This window comes from Pristiophorus japonicus, chromosome 10 (assembly GCF_044704955.1).
Source record: "Pristiophorus japonicus isolate sPriJap1 chromosome 10, sPriJap1.hap1, whole genome shotgun sequence".
Lineage (NCBI taxonomy): Eukaryota > Metazoa > Chordata > Chondrichthyes > Pristiophoridae > Pristiophorus > Pristiophorus japonicus.
In genome coordinates, this window is record NC_091986.1 from 199773617 (window position 1) to 199783772 (window position 10156).

The following is a 10156-nucleotide window of genomic DNA, read 5'->3' on the forward strand; positions in this document are numbered from 1 at the left end:
CATGCTGGGGTAATTCATACTGGGTTATTTCGTGCTGGGGTAATTCAGACTGGGGTATATCATACTGAGGTAATTCATACTGGGGTAATTCATACTGGGTTATTTCATGCTGTGGTAATTCATACTGGGGTAATTCATACTGGGGTATTTCATACTGGGGTATTTCATGCTGGGGTATTTCATACTGGGGTAATTCATACTGGGGTAATTCATACTGGGGTAATTCATACTGGGGTAATTCATACTGGGGTATTTCATTCTGGGGTATTTCGTGCTAGGGTAATTCATACTGGGGTAATTCATACTGGGTTATTTCATGCTGTGGTAATTCATACTGGGGTAATTCATACTGGGGTAATTCATACTGGGGTATTTCATTCTGGGGTATTTCGTGCTGGGGTAATTCATACTGGGGTATATCATACTGAGGTAATTCATACTGGGGTAATTCATACTGAGTTATTTCATGCTGTGGTAATTCATACTGGGGTAATTCATACTGGGGTATTGCATACTGGGGTAATTCAAACTGGGGTATGTCATACTGGGGTAATTCATACTGGGATATTTCATGCTGGGGTATTTCATGCTGGGGTATTCATGCCTGGGTAATTCATGCTGGAGTATTTCATGCTGGGGTATTTCATGCTGGGGTAATTCATACTGAGGTAATTCATACTGGGGTAATTCATACTGGGGTATTTCATGCTGGTGTAATTCCTACAGGGGTATTTCATACTGGGGTATTTCATACTGGGGTAATTCATACTGGGGTAATTCATACTGGGGTATTTCATGCTGCGGTAATTCATACTGGGCTAATTCATACTGGGGTATTTCATGCTGGGGTAATTCATACTGGGGAATTTCATGCTGGGGTAATTCATAATGGAGTAATTCATACTGGGGTATTTCATGCTGGGGTAATTCATACTGGGGTATTTCATGCTGGGGTAATTCATACTGGAGTAATTCATACTGGGGTAATTCATACTGGGGTATTTCATGCTGGGGTATTTCATGCTGGGGTAATTCATACTGGGGTATTTCATGCTGGGGTAATTCATTCTGGAGTAATTCATAGTTGGGTAATTCATCCTGGGGTAATTCATACTGGGGTATTTCATGCTGGGGTATTTCATGCTGGGGTAATTCATACTGGGGTAATTCATACTGGGGTATTTCGTGCTGGGGTAATTCATACTGGGGTAATTCATACTGGGGTATATCATACTGAGGTAATTCATACTGGGGTAATTCATACTGGGTTATTTCATGCTGAGGTAATTCATACTGGGGTAATTCATACTGGGGTATTTCGTGCTGGGGTAATTCATACTGGAGTAATTCATACTGGGGTAATTCATACTGGGGTATTTCATGCTGGGGTATTTCATGCTGGGTTATTTCATGCTGAGGTAATTCATACTGGGGTATTTCATACTGATGTATTTCACACTGAGGTAATTCATACTGGGATATTTCATGCTGAGATAATTCATCCAGGGGTATTTGATACTGAGCTAATTCATACTGGGGTATTTCATGCTGGGGTATTTCATGCTGGGGTATTTCATGCAGGGGCATTTCATGCTGGGGTATTTCATACTGGGGTAATTCATACAGGGATATTTCATACTGGGGTACTTCATGCTGGGGTATTTCACACTGGGGTAATTCATACAGGGATATTTCATACTGGGGTATTTCATGCTGGGGTATTTCATGCTGGGGTATTTCATGCTGGGGTATTTCATGCTGAGCTACTTCATGCTGGGGTATTTCATGCTGGGGTATTTCATGCTGGGGTAATTTATACTGGGGTATTTCATACTGGAGTATTTCATGCTGGGGTATTTTATGCTGGGGTATTTCATGCTGGCGTAATTCATACTGGGGTATATCATGCTGGGGTAATTCATACTGGGGTAATTCATACTGGGGTAATTCATGCTGCGGTAATTCATACTGGGGTAATTCATGTTGGCGTATTTCAAGGTGGGGTAATTCAGACTGGAGTAATTCATACTGGGGTATTTCCTGCTGGGGTAATTGATACTGGGGTATTTCATGCTGGGGTAATTCATACTGGAGTAATTCATACTGGGGTAATTCATACTGGGGTATTTCATGCTGGGGTAATTCATACTGGGGTAATTCATACTGGGGTATTTCATGCTGGGGTAAATCATACTGGGGTAATTCATACTGGGGTATTTCATGCTGGGGTAATTCATGCTGGGGTAATTCATACTGGGGTAATTCATACCGCGTTATTTCATGCTGGGGTAATTTATGTTGGCATATTTCAAGGTGGGGTAATTCATACTGGGGTATTTCATCCTGAGGTAATTCATACCGGGTTATTTCATGCTGGGATATTTCATGCTGAGGTAATTCATGCTGGTGTATTTCATACTGGGGTATTTCATACTGAGGTAATTCATACTCGGGTATATCATGCTGAGGTAATTCCTACTGGGGTATTTCATGCTGAGGTAATTCATCCAGGAGTATTTCATACTGAGCTAATTCATACTGGGGTATTTCATGCTGGGGTATTTCATGCTGGGGTATTTCATGCTGGGGTATTTCATGCTGGGGTATTTCATACTGGGGTATTTCATGCTGGGGTATTTCACGCTGGGGTATTTCATACTGGGGTAATTCATGCTGAGGTAATTCATGCTGGGGTATTTCATGCTGGGGTATTTCATGCTGGGGTATTTCATGCTGGGGTAATTCATACTGGGGTATTTCATACTGGGGTATTTCATGCTGGGGTATGTCATACTGGGGTAATTCATACTGGGATATTTCATGCTGGGGTATTTCATGCTGGGGTATTTCATGCTGCGGAAATTCATACTGGAGTATTTCATGCTGGGGTATTTCATGCTGGGGTAATTCATACTGGGGCATTTCATGCTGGGGTATGTCATACTGGGGTAATTCATACTGGAGTATATGATGCTGGGGTATTTCATGCTGGGGTAATTCATGCTGGGGTATTTCATGCTGGGGTAATTCATACTGGGGTAATTCATACTGGGGTATTTCATGCTGGGGTAATTCATACTGGGGTAATTTATACTGGGGTATTTCATGCTGGGGTATTACATACTGGATTATTTCATGCTGGGGTATGTCATATTGGGGTAATTCATACTGGGATATTTCATGCTGGGGTATTTCATGCTGGGGTATTTCATGCCTGGGTAATTCATGCTGGAGTATTTCATGCTGGGGTATTTCATGCTGGGGTAATTCATGCTGAGGTAATTCATGCTGGGGTAATTCATACTGGGGTATTTCATGCTGGTGTAATTCATACAGGGGTATTTCAGACTGGGATATTTCATACTGGGGTAATTCATACTGGGGTAATTCATATTGGGGTATTTCGTGCTGCGGTAATTCATACTGGGGTAATTCATACTGGGGTATTTCATGCTGGGGTAAATCATACTGGGGCAGTTCATTCTGGGGTAATTCATAATGGAGTAATTCATACTGGGGTATTTCATGCTGGGGTAATTCATACTGGGGTATTTCATGCTGGGGTAATTCATCCTGGAGTAATTCATACTGGGGTAATTCATACTGGGGTATTTCATGCTGGGGTATTTCATGCTGGGGTAATTCATACTGGGGTAATCCATACTGGGATATTTCATGCTGGGGTAATTCATCCTGGGGTATTTCATGCTCGGGTAATTCATTCCGGAGTAATTCATACTGGGGTAATTCATACTGGGGTAATTCATACTGGAGTATTTCATACTGGGGTATTTCATACTGATGTATTTCACACTGAGGTAATTCATACTGGGATATTTCATGCTGAGATAATTCATCCAGGGGTATTTCATACTGAGCTAATTCACACTGGGGTATTTCATGCTGGGGTATTTCATGCTGGGGCATTTCATGCTGGGGTATTTCATACTGGGGTAATTCATACAGGGATATTTCATACTGGGGTATTTCATGCTGGGGTATTTCATACTGGGGTATTTCATGCTGAGGTAATTCATGCTGGGGTATTTCATGCTGGGGTAATTCATACTGGGTTATTTCGTGCTGGGGTAATTCAGACTGGGGTATATCATACTGAGGTAATTCATACTGGGGTAATTCATACTGGGTTATTTCATGCTGTGGTAATTCATACTGGGGTAATTCATACTGGGGTATTTCATACTGGGGTATTTCATGCTGCGGTAATTCATACTGGGGTAATTCATACTGGGGTATTTCATGCTGGGGTATTTCATGCTGGGGTAATTCATACTGGGGTAATTGATACTGGGGTATTTCGTGCTGAGGTAATTCATACTGGGGTATATCATACTGAGGTAATTCATACTGGGGTAATTCATACTGGGTTATCTCATGCTGTGGTAATTCATACTGGGGTAATTCATACTGGGGTATTTCATACTGGGGTAGTTCATACTGGGGTATTTCATGCTGGCGTATTTCAAGTTGGGGTAATTCATACTGGGGTATTTCATACTGAGGTAATTCATACCGGGTTATTTCATGCTGGGGTATTTCATGCTGAGGTAATTCATACTGGGGTATTTCATACTGATTTATTTCACACTGAGGTAATTCATACTGGGATATTTCATGCTGATATAATTCATCCAGGGGTATTTCATACTGAGCTAATTCATACTTAGGTATTTCATGCTGGGGCATTTCATGCTGGGGTATTTCATACTGGGGTAATTCATACAGGGATATTTCATACTGGGGTATTTCATGCTGGGGTATTTCATACTGGTGTATTTCATGCTGAGGTAATTCATGCTGGGGTATTTCATGCTGGGGTATTTCATGCTTGGGTAATTCATACTGGGGTATTTCATACTGGTGTATTTCATGCTGGGATATTTTATGCTGAGGTATTTCATGCTGGGGTAATTCATACTGGGGTATTTCGTGCTGGGTTAATTCATACTTGGGTATATCATACTGAGGTAATTCATACTGGGGTAATTCATACTGGGTTATTTCATGCTGTGGTAATTCAAACTGGGGTAATTCAAACTGGGTTATTTCATGCTGTGATAATTCATACTGGGGTAAATCATACTGGGGTATTTCATACTGGGGTATTTCATGCTGCGGTAATTCATACTGGGGTAATTCATACTGGGGTATTTCATGCTGGGGTAATTCATACTGGGGCATTTCATGCTGGGTTAATTCATAATGGAGTAATTCATACTGGGGTATTTCATGCTGGGGTAATTCACACTGGGATATTTCATACTAAGGTAATTCATACCGGGTTATTTCATGCTGGGGTATTTCATGCTGAGGTAATTCATACTGGGGTATTTCATACTTATGTATTTCACACTGAGGTAATTCGTACTGGGATATTTCATGCTGAGATAATTCATCCAGGGGTATTTCATACTGAGCTAATTCATACTGGGGTATTTCATGCTGGGGCATTTCATGCTGGGGTATTTCATACTGGGGTAATTCATACAGGGATATTTCATCCTGGGGTATTTCATGCTGGGGTATTTCATACTGGGGTATTTCAGACTGCAGTATTTCATGCTGAGGTAATTCATGCTGGGGTATTTCATGCTGGGGTATTTGATGCTGAGGTAATTCATACTGGGGTATTTCATACTGAGCTAATTCATACTGGGGTATTTCATGCTGGGGTATGTCATACTGGGGTAATTCATACTGGAGTATTTGATGCTGGGATATTTCATGCTGGGGTAATTCATACTGAGGTAATTCATACTGGTGTAATTCATACTGGGGTAATTCATGCTGTGGTAATTAATACTGGGATAATTCATACTAGGGTATTTCATTCTGGGGTAATTCATACTGGGGTATTTCATGCTGGGGTAATTCATACTGGAGTAATTCATACTGGGGTAATTCATACTGGGGTATTTCATGCTGGGGTATTTCATGCTGGGATAATTCATACTGGGGTAATTCATACAGGGGTATTTCATGCTGGGGTAATTCATACTGGGGTATTTGATGCTGGGGTAATTCATTCTGGAATAATTCATACTGGGGTAATTCATTCTGGGGTAATTCATACTGAGGTATTTCATGCTGGGATATTTCATGCTGGGGTAATTCATACTGGGGTATTTCATGCTGGAGTAATTCATACTGGTGTAATTTATACTGGGGTATTTCATGCTGGGGTAATTCATACTGGGGTATTTCATGCTGGCGTATTTCAAGGTGGGGTAATTCATACTGGGGTATTTCAGACTGAGGTAATTCATACCGGGTTATTTCATCCTGGGGTATTTCATGCTGAGGTAATTCATACTGGGGAATTTCATACTGGGGTATTTCATACTGAGGTAATTCATACTGGGGTATATCATGCTGAGGTAATTCATACTGGGGTATTTCATGCTGAGGTAATTCATCCAGGGGTATTTCATACTGAGCTAATTCATACTGGGGTATTTCATGTTGGGGTATTTCATGTTGGGGTATTTCATGCTGGGGTATTTCATACTGGGATATTTCATTCTGGGGGTATTTCATGCTGGGGTATTTCATGCTGGGGTATTTCATACTGGAGTATTCCATTCTGAGGTAATTCATGCTGGGGTATTTCATGCTGGGGTATTTCATGCTGGGGTAATTCATACTGGAGTATTTCATGCTGGGGTATTTCATGCTGGGGTAATTCATACTGAGGTAATTCAAACTGGGGTAATTCATAATGGGGTTATTCATACTGGGGTATTTCATGCTGGGGTAATTCATACTAGGGTATTTCATACTGGGGTATTTCATGCTGGGGTATTTCATGCTGGATTATTTCATGCTGGGGTATGTCATACTGGGGTAATTCACACTGGGATATTTCATGCTGGGGTATTTCATGCTGGGGTATTTCATGCCTGGGTAATTCATGCTGGAGTATTTCATACTGGGGTATTTCATGCTGGTGTAATTCATACTGGGGTATTTCATGCTGTGGTAATTCATACTGGGGCAGTTCATGCTGGGGTAATTCATAATGGAGTAATTCACACTGGGGTATTTCATGCTGGTGTAATTCATACTGGGGTATTTCATGCTGGAGTAATTCATACTGGAGTAATTCATACTGGGGTAATTCATACTGGGGTATTTCATGCTGGGGTAATTCATACTGGGGTCATTCATACTGGGGTATTTCATGCTAGGGTTATTCATCCTGGGGTATTTCATGCTCGGGTAATTCATTCTGGAGTAATTCATACTGGGGTAATTCATACTGGGGTAATTCATACTGGGGTATTTCATGCTGGGGTATTTCATGCTGGGGTAATTCATACTGGGGTAATTGATACTGGGGTATTTCGTGCTGAGGTAATTCATACTGGGGTATATCATACTGAGGTAATTCATACTGGGGTAATTCATACTGGGTTATTTCATGCTGTGGTAATTCATACTGGGGTAATTCATACTGGGGTATTTCATACTGGGGTAGTTCATACTGGGGTATTTCATGCTGGGGTATTTCAAGTTGGGGTAATTCATACTGGGGTATTTCATACTGAGGTAATTCATACCGGGTTATTTCATGCTGGGGTATTTCATGCTGAGGTAATTCATACTGGGGTATTTCATACTGATTTATTTCACACTGAGATAATTCAAACTGGGATATTTCATGCTGATATAATTCATCCAGGGGTATTTCATACTGAGCTAATTCATACTTAGGTATTTCATGCTGGGGCATTTCATGCTGGGGTATTTCATACTGGGGTAATTCATACAGGGATATTTCATACTGGGGTATTTCATGCTGGGGTATTTCATACTGGTGTATTTCATGCTGAGGTAATTCATGCTGGGTTATTTCATGCTGGGGTATTTCATGCTTGGGTAATTCATACTGGGGTATTTCATACTGGTGTATTTCATGCTGGGGTATTTTATGCTGGGGTATTTCATGCTGGGGTAATTCATACTGGGGTATTTCGTGCTGGGTTAATTCATACTGGGGTATATCATACTGAGGTAATTCATACTGGGGTAATTCATACTGGGTTATTTCATGCTGTGGTAATTCATACTGGGGTAATTCAAACTGGGTTATTTCATGCTGTGGTAATTCATACTGGGGTAATTCATACTGGGGTATTTCATACTGGGGTATTTCATGCAGCGGTAATTCATACTGGGGTAATTCATACTGGGGTATTTCATGCTGGTGTAATTCATACTGGGGCATTTCATGCTGGGTTAATTCATAATGGAGTAATTCATACTGGGGTATTTCATGCTGGGGTAATTCACACTGGGATATTTCATACTAAGGTAATTCATACCGGGTTATTTCATTTGGGGTATTTCATGCTGAGGTAATTCATACTGGGGTATTTCATACTTATGTATTTCACACTGAGGTAATTCATACTGGGATATTTCATGCTGAGATAATTCATCCAGGGGTATTTCATACTGAGCTAATTCATACTGGGGTATTTCATGCTGGGGCATTTCATGCTGGGGTATTTCATACTGGGGTAATTCATGCTGGGGTATTTCATCCTGGGGTATTTCATGCTGGGGTATTTCATACTGGGGTATTTCAGACTGTAGTATTTCATGCTGAGGTAATTCATGCTGGGGTATTTCATGCTGGGGTATTTCATGCTGAGGTAATTCATACTGGGGTATTTCATACTGAGCTAATTCATACTGGGGTATTTCATGCTGGGGCATTTCATGCTGGGGTATTTCATGCTTGGGTAATTCATACTGGGGTATTTCATACTGGTGTATTTCATGCTGGGGTATTTTATGCTGGGGTATTTCATGCTGGGATAATTCATACTGGGGTATTTCGTGCTGGGTTAATTCATACTGGGGTATATCATACTGAGGTAATTCATACTGGGGTAATTTATACTGGGTTATTTCATGCTGTGGTAATTCAGACTGGGGTAATTCATACTGGGTTATTTCATGCTGTGGTAATTCATACTGGGGTAATTCATACTGGGGTATTTCATACTGGGGTATTTCATGCTGCGGTAATTCATACTGGGGTAATTCATACTGCGGTATTTCATGCTGGGGTAATTCATACTGGGGCATTTCATGCTGGGGTAATTCATAATGGAGTAATTCATACTGGGGTATTTCATGCTGGGGTAATTCATGCTGGGGTATTTCATGCTGAGGTAATTCATACTGGGGTATTTCATACTTATGAATTTCACACAGAGGTAATTCATACTGGGATATTTCATGCTGAGATAATTCATCCAGGGGTATTTCATACTGAGCTAATTCATACTGGGGTATTTCATGCTGGGGTATTTCATGCTGGGGCATTTCATGCTGGGGTATTTCATACTGGGGTAATTCATACAGGGATATTTCATCCTGGGGTATTTCATACTGGGGTATTTCATGCTGAGGTAATTCATGCTTGGGTATTTCATGCTGGGGTATTTCATGCTGAGGTAATTCATACTGGGGTATTTCATTCTGGGGTATTTCATGCTGGGGTATTTTATGCTGGGGTATTTCATGCTGGGGTAATTCATACTGGGGTATTTCGTGCTGGGGTAATTCATACTGGGGTATATCATACTGAGGTAATTCATACTGGGGTAATTCATACTGAGTTATTTCATGCTGTGGTAATTCATACTGGGGTAATTCATACTGGGTATTTCATACTGGGGTAATTCATACTGGGGTATGTCATACTGGGGTAATTCATACTGGGATATTTCATGCTGGGGTATTTCATGCTGGGGTATTTCATGCCTGGGTAATTCATGCTGGAGTATTTCATGCTGGGGTATTTCATGCTGGGGTAATTCATACTGAGGTAATTCAGATTGGGGTAATTCATACTGGGGTATTTCATGCTGGTGTAATTCCTACAGGGGTATTTCATACTGGGGTAATTCATACTGGGGTAATTCATACTGGGGTATTACATGCTGCGGTAATTCATACTGGGGTAATTCATACTGGGGTATTTCATGCTGGGGTAATTCATACTGGGGCATTTCATGCTGGGGTAATTCATAATGGAGTAATTCATACTGGGGTATTTCATGCTGGGGTAAATCATACTGGGGTATTTCATGCTGGGGTAATTCATACTGGAGTAATTCAT